The sequence below is a fragment of the Rattus norvegicus genome, chromosome 4 (assembly GCF_021556685.1).
Source record: "Rattus norvegicus strain SHRSP/BbbUtx chromosome 4, alternate assembly SHRSP_T2T, whole genome shotgun sequence".
Lineage (NCBI taxonomy): Eukaryota > Metazoa > Chordata > Mammalia > Rodentia > Muridae > Rattus > Rattus norvegicus.
In genome coordinates this window covers 66,822,205-66,838,712 of record NC_141537.1, presented here as the reverse complement: position 1 = coordinate 66,838,712, position 16,508 = coordinate 66,822,205, and the positions used below count along the sequence as shown (strand labels likewise).

Here is a 16,508-nt window from a genome sequence, read left to right as displayed (position 1 = left end):
ACCTAATACACTGTGTTGTCTGACTTATGATACCTCCCGTCCTACTAATATGCATGTTCCAGATTCCTGTTCTGAAGGTTTTAATTCTAAACCACGGGGATGGTGCATCCCCCTAAATATTAAATTTACTTCCGTGGGTCGAAACCAGGATTGGACACGTGGATATACTTGGGGCCTTAGAATGTTTCAATCAGGTGCCGATGCAGGGATTATATTTACCATAAAATTGTTAAAAAAGAGCCTGTGCATTCCTACTCCACAGCTTCTGGGCACTCACCCCAAGAAGGAGCCCATGGAGGCGCTGAACACAGCGTAGGGTGCATGCGACTTCATCTACAGCCTGCACTCCACCAAGAGGAATTGCTTGCTCAAAGAGCTGCCATCACACAAGAAAAATTGGAAGCTCTACCACCCACTCCAGGACACTGAGATATGTAGTCTTCCACATTGCAATACCTTTCATAGGGCTTGGCTTTTTGGATAATGCAATTATAATTGTTGCAGGAACCCAAATTGAATTGTCTATTGGAATTATTTTGAGAATTTCAACAATGGCAATCAACATGTTATCTTTTCCTTCTATGTATGTATCAATGTATTATTTAACTTTCAGTCATTGATACTGTACTGTACTGACTTGGGGGTTGCTTATTTCTTACATGACATGCACGGCATACTGATTTATGTCTTTATTTTTTTTCCTGATGGTTATAATTCAATGCTGAGGGTTCTCCAAATTATTTAAGATGTTTAATATGAGTTAAAATTGTAATTCCCTGCCTGGTGGCATCCCTTCTTTGATATTTCACGGTAAACATTTACAATCATATAAATTCATTCAAATTTTAGGCTTCCACATCTATCCAAAATAGAACAGTGTTTTAAGTATATCTGAGTATTTTAATTTTGATCCACACTGTCTTTAAGAGTCAGAGGTTAATCAGAAAGAACAATTGTCTGACCCCCCCCCCTTTACATAAACCATATTGCTAACAAGTGCACTTATTTCTAATTGGCTTTTTACCTTTAATTTCCCAACTTTGGGCAATCACAGTGAATTCTGGTTTGTGAGAGAAAGGCAATGCTTGGATACTTCCTGTGTCTTAGAATATGGTTAAAAAGAGCATGAAAAGGGTCAGAGAATGCTCAGAAAAGAGAAAACAAGAAAGAGAAAAAGCTAAGAACTGGTATCAAAATTGGTTCTCCACCCCCTCTTGGTTGTCCACCCTGCTTCCCTCCCTGTTCGGCCCCCTAGTAGGCCTTCTGAACCAGCTTTATTAAACATCAGGTAGGTAATATGGCAGCAATACCTATTCAGGTATATTATCATAGGCTAGCTATGGAGGATGACTTTGGTGAGGGCCAAGCTCACCTACACATCTCCTCCCAGCCCAGGCAAGGACCTTTTTGTCCTTGAGCCAAATGAGGCCAATATTCTTTTCTGCCTGCTGTCCTGATGCCTTTGCTGAAACATCAATGAATCGTCACCCCTGCGTGCTGAGCTGGAAGTCAATGATGGGTAAGAGAGAGATATACACACAAATAAAGGGCCTAAGAGAGGGGGCCACCATTAGCCCATGCCTTATCCCATGACAGACCCTGGCCACAAGATTCTCTCGGCCATGTGACAAATATTGCTCCAACCTAAGACGGACACAGTTCCCAAGGGGCTCACTCCAGGACAACATAGCCATTGGTCCCCTTTTCATTTGACTATAAGGAAAGGGGAGATGTTGGGAGCCATGCCATTAAAACCCTCCTTTATTGATGTTAACGTTATAGTTAGAGTTATGTATGACTGGGTTCATGGAAAATCCCCAGCCAGCTGCAGAAGACTAATACAAATCTGGTGGTCAGGATGCCCAGTGATATGACAAACCTGTGACCTTTCTGAGAAACCAACATCCTACTGACTAATGATATGACAAACTTGTAACCTTTCTGAGAAACCAACATCCTCTTGACATCAGCTGACCACAAGAGCTCTGTGTCCTTGGCTTGTATAGATGTTTCCCACTTCCCCCCTCCCTCTGTTAGCCCTGCTATGGTATAAATTCAGACTTGGGAAAGAATAAAATTGTCGCCTTGATCAGACTCTTGTCTTGGTGTCCTTCGCGTCTCTTGTCCCCCATTCTCTCCTAGGTTGTCCCCAACCTCCGCTGACTGCCCTGCGTGCCAGGACATTAGCCCTCTATCAAATGTAGGATTAGTAAAGATCTTTTCCTAATCTGGTGGTTGACATTTTGTCCCATTAATAGTGCTTTTTGCCTTACAGAAGCTTTGCAATATTTTGAGGTCCCATTTGTTGATTCAGAATTTATTGCCTATTTCACTTGCTTGGGACTTTTTTTCTTGAGGGAATTATTAGTTCATGTTTTGAAAATTTCTCTTGCCCTTATTATAGTCATGTGTTTGTGACAGAGACTGCTAATCATACTATCTCTCCAACTTCTTATGGTATCAATTGATGCAAAGAATGGGCACACTATGTAGGATGTCAGAGTCAAGCCAATTTTTATACAAGGACCCAAGCAATGCTGTCTAAAGAGGCTCATGCCAAGAGAAAAACAATGATCTGACAGATTGTCAAAGTAGATTAGAGCTTGAGAATACCCTGGATGATGCATCTCAAGGCTCTTCCATCCCCACCATTATATAAACTGCAGGCATATTTTTAAGAGGGTATATGAGGAACAAGAGGCAAAATTCAGAAATGTCGCTGGGAATGCTCTGACCCAAAGGAAATTTGAGTGTGTTTACTGTCTCTCACTACTCCCTTTTAATATAGTCCTAGATGTCCTCACTAGAGCAATTAGACAAGAAAGATAATCATTAAAGCTCTGAATTAGAGAAGAGAAATGAAATTGTTCCTTTGTAGACAAAGTGATCTTACATATAAAAGACCCCAAAGACTAGAGAAAACTAATATTGCAGGGTTCAAAGCAATATGGTAATTTGTGTTTCTACATACTAACAATAAGCATTTCCCAATTTAAAAAGGTTAGTTATAATAAAAAAAAATCTTAAAATGTATTAAACCAAGAAGGTACACTGAGACTTACTATATATATTATATGAAACAAATTGTAAAAACACAAAACATGGCTATATATTTTGTATTCATTGACTTGAAGTTACTATTATTTAAAGCGCATATTATCCACTGTGATGTAGACTTAATGCAAACCTTACCAAAATTGTAATAACTCTCTTTATAGAAATAAGAGAAAGGAAGCCTAAAATTTAGATGTAAACTCCCAAAGAGCTGAAGAAGTCCTAAGCAACACGTGCAAAGGTAGAGGAATCATGTTACCTGATTTCAAAATAGACCACAAAGCCATAGAAGCAAATCAACACCACACTGCTATAAAAACAGGCATATAAATCAATGAAGCAGAAAACCATGAGCATGAAGAAATAGATTCATGCATTCACCAGTGACTGACTAACCTTCTAGTGCCGAGAATATACAATGGGGAAAGCATGGGCTCTTCAATATGTGATACTGAAAAACTGAATGTCCAAATGTAGGAGAATGAAATCCAACCATTCTACATTATGCAAACATCAGCTCAAGAAGGAATAAGGGAATGGCGGCAGAGGTAGAGTCTGAGGAGCCGAAGTTGTGCAGGGCCAGTGGCAGTTGTCAGATTTTGGAGCCAAAGAACATTTTCCAGGGGAGACTTCCGGCACAGCTACCTTGGCAACCAAGGTCTTGATTCATAGCCACAGACTGGAGTACTTGTGGGGCACAGTCCTCAAATACCTTTTTAAGACGGGTTGTCGATTGCTGAGCAGGTTTCTAAGGTTGGTGTGATGTGTTTTGACCTCTTCTGCTGAGTGCCTTATGGGAGTGCCAGCACCATAAATTTTTTTTTAAATTTTCTCCATGTATTGATTAATGTTGTTATCATCCTTGGCCAGAGAAGTTTCTCTTTACAGTTATCAGTTAATGTGGAGATTCTTAATTGATCCTATCAATTTTCATCCTATCAAAGTGCTGAGAAAAAGTAACTGATTGTTGACCCCTTTCCACAGAAGTTCAGGCAACAGAGCAGAGGATTTATGTGAAGTGGAGTCTTTTGGGACATGGCATTGTCATTGCCCCATGAAATTACTGTGTCTATCCTACTTGCACAAGATCAACAGGCAACAACAGGAGATGACCTGAAGGGGGAAGAGAAGCAGGTAAGAGGGAGGGAGCTGGGAGTGTACATGATCAAGATGCATTTATCCTGGATGAAATTGTCAGAATCAATAGAAGATACTCTAGTTTTAAAGTAGAATTTAATTTAAATTAAGAATTGCAATTAAGAAGTGGAAAAAGGGTCAAGAGTGATGGTCACACCTTTAATCCCAGCACTGGGGAGGCAGAAGAAGGTGGATTTTTGTGAGTTAGAGTCCAGTGTGCTCTACATAGTGAATTCCAGGACAGTCAGGGATGTTGCACAGAGAACTGTCTGGAATACCTCCTGATTCCTCTAAAAAAGTAATGGGCAAAGAACCTGGATATACATACAATGACCAGCTTAAAATTTCTGACATCATTGCCAAGTAGATATAAATCTAGACCCAAATTAAATATCAAATCATACCAGTTAGAATGGCTGTTAGACCAGATGAGGGCATAGTTCAGTGATAAATATTTTCCTGGAATGAATGAGGTTCGCAGATTGACCCTAGCATTACAATAACCAAGACATGCAAACAACAAAACATTTGTTGGAAATGATGTAAGTTTCCTTGTACTTTGTCTCTTGGAATGAAAATTAATAGGATATTTGTGGAAAATAGTAGAAGAATTGTTTTAAAAAGTAAGAAAACTTTAAGATCATCACAAACAACAAACGAACAAACAAGACAAAAACCACAGCCAATCAAAATGCCGAGTTGTGGAGCTCAATCCCATTGACTATATCCACAAAACAGCTCCTGCATCTAAAGTTCAGAAAGCACTGGGGAAGAGACGGCAGAAAGATTATAAAGGACAGAGGATATTCTCCAAGTTGTAATTGTATTATTACCAGTGGACCACTAGCTACTTTAACAATCTGTCAGTTTGCTTGCTTGCTTGTTTGTCCCCAAGATTTTTAGAAAACCTTCTCTCTGTAAATTTTATCAGCCTCTTTACAATACACTTAGAACTGATACATGAGAACTGATACATTAGCAGTTCTCCATCTATTTTTCTTTATTTACTTGTTATTGAACCCAGTGCTCTAATGTAAAGATGAAGGTTAGGGTCAAAAGGAATATTGGGTTTAGAAAGGAGAAGAGTTCATATTTGAGAATGGGTAATCATACCAGCTGACTAGGTACAAAGAAGAACAGGGCTTGGAGCCAGGGTTGGAAGGATGGCTGGCTCCCCTGAACTCCAACCCTGAGGAACATAGGCGAAGCACTGTCCTCTTTCCATGTATTCTTGCTTCTACAGTATCTACCTATAACAGACCAAATTGTTTAAAAAAAAAAACAAAGAAGACATTTCTAAACATCCTCCACCTAGTTCAGTGGCAGACTACCCCAGACTGCCCTACAGTCACAGTTAAATACAAGGGTAACAGAGAACAGCCAGCTGCACCTGACAGGGATGAGAGTAGTTAACTCCATGGTAAAACTACAAATGAGGGCACACTTTAATTAGCATCCATCAATATCTACATCTCCAAGGTCCACAGTAGCAACACTAACCAGGTTAGCATATGGTCAAGGCAGACAGCTATTGAGAAATGAGCAGGGGTTTCAAAGTCTGACCTCTTCCCCAACTTTCATGAGCACTTTCTGCTAGAATTGTAGGTGAACGAGCTTTTGCCTTTCCACGAGGTCAGAACTTAGTGGAAAATAATAAATTCACAAAGTTTAACAGATGTAATGACAGCATTTTTTCATAAAATACACCTACCTTGGTGACCTGAGGGAAAGCAAGTTCTTTCATTCCAATTCTATTTACTAATATCAACATTCATAGCACACAGCACAGGGCAAGTCGTATCTATCTATGGGTTACAGACTGGATATTTGTGAAAGTAATTATAGCAGAGTTCAAGAGGCTGCAGATGTGGCTTGAGAAATAGCCTGTCTAAGAGATAAGATAAGTAATCGGACCAGTGCTACCAGGGAGCTGCTTGTGACAGCCTTGAGAACAAGGCTACAGAATTCAAGGTGAAGAGGTCAAGCTGGGTCCAGAGCAGTAAACAGGTCAGGTCCATGTTCAGATGAGAGAGCAGGTAGATGATAGGCAGCTGAATAGGCTATGTCAAGCGTGTATGACCAAGCTAGACTGAGGAGCTACTTCACACACACACACACACACACACACACACACACACACACACACACACACACCAGATATCAGATGATAATTTGGTGTGAGGGTATACTGTCATAGTGTCTAGGTAGGTATACCTTGATTTTGATAAATTCTTTGGGTCTGGTTTTCTCTGATAAAATTTTAATATATCCATGTGCATGTTGTCTCCCCAATAAACTTATAGGGTGGCTCCCTTTATTCCCCTAAGAATAAGGCTTTTATCAGCTTGTGCTAGGTGAAGTGGTGATGCAGTTTCTGGGTCCACCAAGGGTTGCTGTTTTTCTTCTCCCTCAGAATGGAGTTGAAGCTGCTTGTAAAATGCAGTCTCCTAGTACAAGGCACAGAAATGGAAACGTAGTTTCTGTGGAAAGTCACCTATGTCAAATGATGTTTTGCTGGGGCACACAGGTGAAAGGATATTTTGATATGACAAACATGTGAGAGGACCCTTGATGAAGGAGTATACTAAAAAAGACCCCACAGATAGTGAGAGACAAGCGGAGAGCATTGGGCTGGTTTTCTCTGCCTGCTACTCTTTGCTAACTACACACGTGTGTTGGTTCACCTTACACAGTCTTGTTGAGCTCCACCAGTTGGGATGTCAGAGAGAAACTCACCAAAGAACTGCTTGTGAGGTTCCTGTGGCAGATTACTGCTTCTACAGCCTTCACTCAGGCCAGTTGGCAAGTCTTGTGGTTTCTTTTCTTTTCTTTTCTTTTCTCTTCCTTTCTTTTCTTTTCTTTTTATCTTTATTAACTTGAGTATTTCTTATTTACATTTCGATTGTTATTTCCCTTCCTGGTTTCTGGGCCAACATCCCCCTAACTCCTCCCCCTCCCCTTCTATATGGGCTTCCCCTTCCCATCCTCCCCCCATTACCACCCTCCCCACAACAATCACATTCACTGGGGGTTCAGTCTTGGCAGGACCAAGGGCTTGCCCTTCCACTGGTGCTCTTACTAGGCTATTCATTGCTACCTATGAGGTTGGAGCCCAGGGTCAGTCCATGTATAGTCTTTGGGTAGTGGCTTAGTCCCTGGAAGCTCTGGTTGGTTGGCATTGTTGTTCATATGGGGTCTCAAGCCCTTTCAAGCTCTTCCAGTCCTTTCTCTGATTCCTTCAATGGGGGTCCTGTTCAGTGGTTTAATGATGGCATTCGCCTATGTATTTGCTGTATTCTGGGTGTGTCTCTCAGGAGAGATCTACATCCGGTTCCTGTCGGCCTGCACTTCTTTGCTTCATCCATCTTATCTAGTTTGGTAGCTGTATATGTATGGGCTACATGTGGGGCAGGCTCTGAATGGGTGTTCCTTCTGCCTCTGTTCTGAACTTTGCCTCTCTATTCCCTGCCAAGGGTTTTCTTGTTCCCCTTTTAAAGAAGGAGTGAAGCATTCGCATTTTGGTCATCTTTCTTGAGTTTCATGTGTTCTGTGCATCTAGGTCTTGTGGTTTCTTAAGGCTTGAACTACAGCTGTTGATTTGTGTGCTGTGTCTGCCTGCTGAGAGGACTGGATGAAGCTGTTGGTTCATGTGTAGTTTCTTCCTGCCTAGAGGACTGGTCTGCAGCTGCTGAGTCGTATTTGGTGTTTGCTTAGGACTGAACTGCTGCTAAAGAAGATCGAGCTAACCCCCAAAGAAGTATTGGGTGCACAAAGAAGTATAAACAGGTGCACTTCTCCCATATCCTAATAACTTTTCTCTTCCACTATTTCTGGTGGGTGTAGGCAAGGTTTCACACTTTTTAAAGTAGGTTGCAAAAAATTTGTGCCTACAAGGCACAGCCTGAAAATCCACTGATATATAAAATAAAGAGTTAGAGCAGGTCATAGCATGGTTTTAAAAGCTGTGCGAACAGCATTATATTATCAGTCTGGATGGGCCAGGGAACATGTGGGAACATGTGGGCCCTACGTAGACTCAACTCATGATCTGCTCAGAATACTAACCAATCTAAATAAAAATTACCTCAGTGTTGGCTAATTTCAACCATCAATCCTATTAAAAGCCCCTAGTTAAACAGTTTAACATGTTTCGTCCTCTTGGGTCCTTCCAGAGCCTTCCTTGCTTTCTAGATGAGCCTCTGCTTTCTTTCTGCATCCTTTTTTTTTTTTTGGTTCTTTTTTTCGGAGCTGGGGACCGAACCCAGGGCCTTGCGCTTCCTAGGTAAGCGCTCTACCACTGAGCTAAATCCCCAGCCCCTTCTTTCTGCATCCTTAAATCTTTCTTTTTAAAATGATCCCTCTAGCGCGCAAGACTCACTCTTCTTACCATCCATTTTTTTCATCCTTTGAGATTGTGAGGCAAGGAAGGACCCAGAGCAGAGAGCTACTGATTCAGTGAAAGTTCTGTGTGATTGAGCATCCAATACCCTAAGTTCTGAGCCATGCAAACCTACGTTTATGAAAGAACCTTCACTCTAAAGTACACCCATCCGCTCTCTCCTATTTCACTACCACGGAGCTATAGCTCCTAGCTCTTAGCTCCTCTCTCTTAGTCAATAGGTGAAATGAACCTTGGGTATTTGTGATACTACCTGAATCATGTTTTTAATGCATTAGAAACATTGACTTTGACAATCTTTTTTGTGAAGTGAGATCCTGTACCAGTATAAATAAGATGCTAAGGAAAAGGTAAATGTGTTTCAAGAAATGAGATCCAGGCAACACAAAGTCTGTTGGCAGGCAAATGGATAGATAAACCAGGAGACAGTGTAGAGGAATCTCAAAATCCTTGTGATCAGTAAAAAGACATGTACAAGGCACAAGGTATGTAAGCTATAATTTCACTTACATACTACTGCAGGGGAGCAAAATCCTTTCTATTGAGATTGCTGGCCAGTGATTGCTTGGAGTCTAAGCTAAGAGTTTGGAATTCGTGGAGAAGAGAAACAAAGGAATCTTGGAAATATGACTCAGTTAAATAGTTAGCTAATAGCTATGTGAGTACACACATTAGACAAAAATGATCCTTAAATGAGAATTTTATCGAATATAAATTCTGCATCTGAAAAGCTGATTAAAATATATACACAAAATACTCTTTTCAAGAATTTAGCTCTACAATTCTCTTGATTTGTAGAATATTTTCAATTTCATATTTTTTAAAAAATTTATTCATTTTATTGTTTGTGTTTATTTTTGAGGGCTTTGCTGGCATATATGTATGTATATGTATAGTGAGTGTGTCTGGTGTCCAAGGCGAAGAGACCAGAAGAGGGCATTAGATACTGAAGCCAAGGATCTTCTTCAATAGCAACAAGTGTTCTTAACCATTGAGTTATCTCCTCAACCCAATTTCATACAGACTTTAAAAATACAATAGCACAATCATAATTTTATAGGTTTGGTTTGGTTTTGAGAGAATATCTCAGTATGTAGGTCAGGGTGGCTTCAAACTTATTATGTCTCAAGTTTGCAGTAATCTCTCTGCCTCACCTAAATGCTGCGATTACAAACTGTCACCATCACACACTATTGTGTCTCTCTACTTAGCTAGTTTTGTTTGTTTTAAGACAGGTTGTACTGCTTATCTGGCCTGAGAACTCCCAGCAATCCTTGAGTGCTTAGAATCAGCCTCTAGGGTAGTGGTGGAGCATGCTCTCAATGCAAGCACTTGGGAAGCAGAGGCAGGCAGATCTGTGAGTTCGAGACCAGTCTAGTCTACAGAGCAAGTTCTAGGACAGCCAGGGCCACACAAAGAAACTGTCTCAAAAACAATCAGCCTCCACCATGCTGGTGTCTTGCTTTACTTTAACGGTCCATAAACTTTTAGACTAATTTTTAATAAATAAACTCATTAGAGTTTCTAATATTGTAAGAGGAGGAGATGAATCCTCACATCTCTCCTAGACAGGGAGCTCTCTGAGGAACACATGTGATCTGGACAATTCTGCATCCTCGGTGTCTGACATAGTTTCTGTGAAATAACTGAGACAAAAAGGAACAAAAAGTAAGTCCCTGGACTGGACAGTGAAGCCACAAAGTCTCGAGTTGGAATACATTTGCAAAGGACATGTGTTATAATTGTCACTCGGAATGTTACCAGCCTCCTAAATTGTCATCAGTTGCTCACTCACATTCTGGTCATTTGATTTTAAAAGAGGACATTCAGCATCTACTAATTGATCTCGGAATATGTGGCGCCAATCAGAATTATGCTTCCATAGGAAATACAAAGCCAGCTCAAAGTGAGTAAGTCCTTGCTTAGTTCAATTTAATTCCCATCAGTCAGAGAGAATCACTGGGGCTAAGGCATGGTTGTCTCCCTCCCTCAACCTTTGGGACACCTGGCAGGGAGTCCAATTGGCTAAGTCAGATCATTGTGTCTTTAAGACAACTTGAAAGGAATTCTCAAACTTTTAAAAGTGCTTTGAACAGGAAAGTTTGCTTCACTAATTCAGACTAATATTTCCAGGAAATGAAAGTTTCCAGTGCCTTTAAACATGTTCTCCAAAGGATGGAAAGTTCTAGAAGGTGTTAAGAGGGCTTAGGTGAAGAGGGCAGAATACAGTCTATTCTTTTCTTTTATTGGATTTTTTTATTTACATTTTAAATGTTATCCCCTTTCTCAGTTTCCACTCCAGAAACCTGCTATCACATCCACCCCCCTGCTTCTATAAGGGTGCTCCCTCACCCACCCAATCTCTCCCTCTCATCTTACTGCCCTGCCATTCCCCTACACTGGGGCATTGAACTTTCGCAGGACCAAGAACCTCTCCTCCCATTTATGCTCAACAAGGCCATCCTTTGCTACATATGCAGCTGGAGTCATAGGTCCATCCCAATGTTCTCTTGGGATGGTGTTTTAGTCCTGGGGAACTCTACTGGGTCTGGTTGGTTGATAGAGTTGTTCTTCTTATGAGGAGTTGTTCAGCTCCTTCAGTCCCTTCTCTAACTCCTCCATTGGAGACCTCATTCTCAATTCAGTGGTTGGCTTTAAGCATCTGCCTCTGTATTTGTCAGGCTCTGGCAGAGCCTCTCAGGAGACAACTATATCAGGCTCCTGTCAGCATGCACTTCTTGGCATCAGCAATAGTGACAGGGTTTGTTGTCTGTATATGGGATGGGTCTCCTAGGTGGGGCAGTTTCTGGGTGGCCTTTCCTTCAGTCTCTGTTTCACACGTTGTCTCCATATTTTCTCCTTTGAGTATTTTTGTTCCCTCTTCTAAGAAGGTCTGAATCATTCACACTTTGGTCTTCCTCCTTCTTGAGCTTCATGTGGTTTGTGAATTATATCTTGGGTATTCCAAGCTTTTGGACTAATATCTGCTTATCAGTGAGGGCATACCATGTGTTCTTTTGTGACTGGCACCCAACACTCTTAAAAGAATACCAGCATTTTGGGTTCACATAATGTGGTGGACTCAGACATAGCATCACAAGGGAGAGAGAGAGAGAGAGAGAGAGAGAGAGAGAGAGAGAGAGAGAGAGAGAGAGAGAGAGAGAGAGGAGAGGGAGAGGGAGAGGGGGAGGGGGAGAGGGAGAGGGAGAGGGAGAGGGAGAGGGAGAGGGAGAGGGAGAGGGAGAGAGAGAGAGAGAGAGAGAGAGAGAGAGAGAGAGAGAGAGAGAGAGGTGATGATCTGCCCATGGGCTTTCTTAAGTTAGACAAAACTTCTATCAATCAACAAATCCATTCTGGAAAGACAATAAATACAGTCTTTTTTAATTTCCAAGATTTACACCCTTTCTCACCATGTTACTTTCTTTCTAGGCACACCAGAACAAGTCCATACCTCCTAATAGTGCCACTCCCTATGGCACAATACTATTAATGATATGTCTATTTTCTAATTTGGTTTTGAATAACCAACTGGTGTGTTCTTCTCTGAGGAACACTATTTCTCCTTCTTAGCATTCCTTAGTTGCCTAGAGTTCGTTGTATAGGGTTGAGGCCTCACAGTCTTTACCCCATCCATCTTGGCTATCAGTGTCATCTTTGTTCAGCTCATGTACAGGCAGTCATGTTGATGACTTTGTGACTGTAGCTTGTGGCATCACTGGGAGACACAGTCCCACAGCAGACACCCTGATCCTATGGCTTTTTCAGTCTTTCCTCCCTGACTTCTAGTGTTCCCTGTGCCTTAGGTGTAGGAGTTCTGTATGTGTATCCACTGGGACTGGGCTCCACAACTTTGTGTTTTTATTGGTTGTGGTTTTCTGTAATGGTCTCTGTGTGTTGCAAAGAGAATTTTCCTTGATAAGAGCCATGTTTTTCTGTGGGTATAAGGACAAATATTTAGAATGTAGTAAAGGATATTCTGGTTTAATAAAGTAGGGGTTGTGGGCCCTCATTCAAGATCCATTTAGGTCTACTTAGATCCTCTTTCCTTTGTGTTTTTCTCCTCCTTAATATTTTTCACTTGGGTACTCAGGATTGTTGTTGCTGTGCTTTTCTACTTCAGTGTGATTTATTGAAAGGTTAGCCTTAGGCTAGAAACATGGCTTAGAGGTTAAGAGCACTGTCTGCTCTTGCCAAGGACCTAGGTCCAATTCCAAGCACCCACATGGTAATTTGCAACCATCTGTAACTCCAGCACTAAGGGAATTTCTGGCCTTTGTAGGTACTACATGCATGTTTGGGGCATATACATACCTGAAGGGTAAAATATTCATATACATAAAATAAAAATAAATAAATCCTAAAAACAAGAAATGTCATCATCTAATTTTGGGCTTGCCTTAGCTCCTTCATCAAGGCTGAGTTGAGTGTGTGTGGGTCTGTTGCTAGGTGCTTTTCTGGATAGCACACCCACTTTTTTATGAACTGTCTGTATCTATAGCAAGTCCTGGAATTGTGTAGTGTTAGCCCTCTGACATTCATTCTCTCCTTCAAGTTGGTGTTGGCTATTTGAGGTTTTTTTGCTTTCCATGTAAACCTTAGAATTACTTTGTCGATTTTCAAAAAATAAGTTGAGCCTTTGATTGGGATTGCATTGAATCTATACATGATTCTGGATTTAACGCATGTCTTGACATTGTTGCAGCTTTCTCCTGTGTTCATAGAAAACATCTCCATCTGTTTAGGTCGTCTTTTATTTCACAGTTTTACATTTTTTAAGGTAGATCATATATATGTGCTTCATATATATACATATATTATCAGATGTATAGTATTGGTATTCAAATACATTGCGTTGCTCAGTACTGGTGTCCCTGCCAGCGGGGACTCAGTTATTCAGGGTTCCGAAGGGGCGCTACCCTTGGGCCTAATGGGGGGCAAGAGAAGAAGGAGACCAAGCAAGATTCTATTGCCAAGGTCTTGTTTATTGGGGTGAACGTTACAGCTTTTAAGGCTTTCAGGTAGGGGGAGTGTCCTTTGTGAAACACAGAGGAGGAGGAGGAGATGAGGATATAGGCAGTGATAGCTGGAGGCAAAGAGGTCAGGTGGTAGACACCGGGTGTTGACTCAGGAGATAACTGGTATCTGCTCGAGCTGAGGCATCTCTTGAATGTTATCTTCCTGTGCTGTAAATTCAAGGGAGAGGCCTCTGTCCAACAATCTTAAGACTTCTGACAGTCATCTTAGGGGTGAATATCTGTGGCCAAACAGCCCAGAGTCACCTAGCCACTTTGAGCCATGCAGTCAAAAAGCGGCTAGGCCCAAATCCAATATGGCTCCCTACATACTGGTATGTAACTAGGCACAGTGGTACATACTTACAGTCCCAACATCCTGGAATCTGAGGCAAGAGAACTATGAGTTCAAGACTAATCTGTGCTACATAGCAAGATTATTATCTTCTTGGTCATGAGATAGCTTTTAACAGTTGAGCCATGTGTCCAGCCCTACATAGCAAGATTGTTTAAAACTAAATGTAAAAAAGAGGACCTTTGAGATGGCTTAACAGGTGAAGGCACTTGCTGCTCCAGCCTGGTAACCGGAGTTTGATCCCAGAACCTACATAAAGGTAAAAGAAGAGAATTAACTCCACAATGTTGTCCTCTGATCTCCACAAATGTGCTGTGGTACATCTCCCCATCATGTATTCATGCCAGGGTGTGTGTGTGCACACACGTGCATGCACACACACAGAATATAGTAGTAGTAGTAGTAATAATAATAATAATAATAATAGTAATAATAATAATAATAATAATTTTTAAAAGATAGAAAGAATAAGAGAAGGGAGTGAAGAAAAGGCAGATAGTGGTGTGTGTGTGTGTGAGTGTGTGTGTGTGTGTGTGTGTGTGTGTATCAACCTTTCTTTCCTCATATAATTTTGTTATAATTGCTTATCAGTTTTAAGAAACTTGTTGATCTTTTTCTATGTTTTTTATTCTTTATGTGTGGAGGTGATGGATTGAGGTAATTGTTTACAAGTGATGAATCATCTTTTTATACCTAGAATAAATATCACTTAACTGTGTATACTGGCTGGTTTTGTGTGTCAACTTGACACAAACTAGAGTCATCAGAAAGAAGGGAGCCTCAGTTGAGGAAATGCCTCCATGAAATTCAGCAGTAAGGCATTTGCTCAATTAGTATTCAATGGGAGAGGGTCCAGCCAATGGTAGGTTGTGCCATCCCTGGGCTGGTGGTCCTAGGTTCTACAAGAAAGCAGGCTGAGCAAGTCAAGGGAAGCAAGCCAGTAAGCAGCACCCTTCCATAGCCTCTGCATCAGCTCCTGCCTCCATGTTGCAGCCCTGCTTGAGTTCCTGCCCTGACTTCCTCCACTGATGGGCTATGATAAGCCAAATAAACATTTTTCTCCCCAGATTGCTCTTCAGTCATGGTATTTTGTCAGAGCAATAAAACCCTAGATAAGACCCTGTGGTATGTCCATTTTAAATGCATAGTAGGACTGGGTAACATTTTGTTGAGAATTTATGTGAGACACACACTGGTCTGTAGAATTCCTTTCTGGTAATCTTGTCTGATTTGCACATTATGGTAATGCAGAGCTCCTAGTATTCGTTAGGAGGTTTCCTCTCTGGCTCTGTTTAAGAGGCTGCAGAAAGCTGGTACAGTTTCTTCTTTGTTTGGTAGACTGCAGCTGTTAAACATCTGGTCCTGTACTTTCTGCTTTACAAATGTGTTCACTGCTGATTCCCTTTCTGTAACAGAGAAGGACCTACTCAGGTTGTTCCTGCAGGCGGGGATTCATTTAGGTTTCCACATACGTAGGCACAGACTAGTCATAACGGCCTTCCTTCCTACCTTTCCCTCCCCTCCCTCTTCCCTTCATTTCCCTTCTCTTTCCCCTCCCCTTCCGTTCTATTTTCCTTCCCTCCCATTTCTCTTCCTCTTCTGTCCTTTTGTCCCTCTATTCCTCCATCGGTCTTTCTGTCTCTCCCCTCCCTCCTTTCTTTTCTTGCAGTTCTGAAAACCAAACTCAGGGCCTTTCACATACTGTGTAAGTTCTCTACTGCTGAGATAGACTCAGTTTTACTCTCTCTCTCTCTCTCTCTCTCTCTCTCTCTCTCTCTCTCTCTGTGGTGTGTGTGATGTGTATGTTATGTGTGATGTGTGTGTGGTGTACGGTATGTGTGTGATGTGTGGTGTGTGTGTATATTATGTGTGTATGTATGTATGTTATGTGTGGTATGTGTGTGTGGTATGTGTGGTATGTGTGGTATGTGTCTGTGTGTGTATGTGTGGTGTGTGTGTGTGTGTGATATGTGTGTGTGGTATGTGTGTGTATGTTATGTGTGGTATGTATGTGGTGTGTGGTGTATGTTTGTGTGTGTGTGGTGTGTGTGTATATTATGTGTGGTATGTATGTGGTGTGTGTGGGTGTGTATGTATGTGTGTATGTTATGTGTGGTATGTGTGTGTGGTATGTGTGGTGTGTGTGGTATGTGTCTGTGTGTGTATGTGTGGTATGTGTGTGTGGTATGTGTGGTGTGTGTGGTATGTGTGTGTATGTATGTGTGTATGTTATGTGTGGTATGTGTGTGTGGTATGTGTGGTGTGTGTGGTATGTGTCTGTGTGTGTATGTGTGGTGTGTGTGGTATGTGTGTGTGGTATGTGTGGTGTGTGTGGTATGTGTCTGTGTGTGTATGTGTGGTGTGTGTGTGGTATGTGTGTGTGGTATGTGTGTGTATGTTATGTGTGGTATGTATGTGGTGCATGTTTGTGTGTGTGTAGTGTGTGTTTATGTTATGTGTGGTGTGTGTGTGTGTGTGTGTGTGTGTAGGTTCATTTGTGAATACACATGTATGTGCTAGTGTGTGTGCACACATGTGCCCACATACATGG

At 41.4% G+C, this 16,508-nt stretch overlaps 1 long non-coding RNA gene across 1 annotated transcript in view; it reads left to right on the top strand.

The window, feature by feature from the left end:
* Positions 1-2,092, top strand: part of LOC147994807 (uncharacterized) — a 76,065-nt gene extending 73,973 nt beyond the window's left edge. The window contains exon 3 of the long non-coding RNA XR_015685983.1: positions 263-2,092. This is a non-coding gene — a long non-coding RNA (uncharacterized LOC147994807). The remainder of the gene's footprint in view (positions 1-262) is intronic.
* Positions 2,093-16,508: the final 14,416 nt, after the last annotated feature.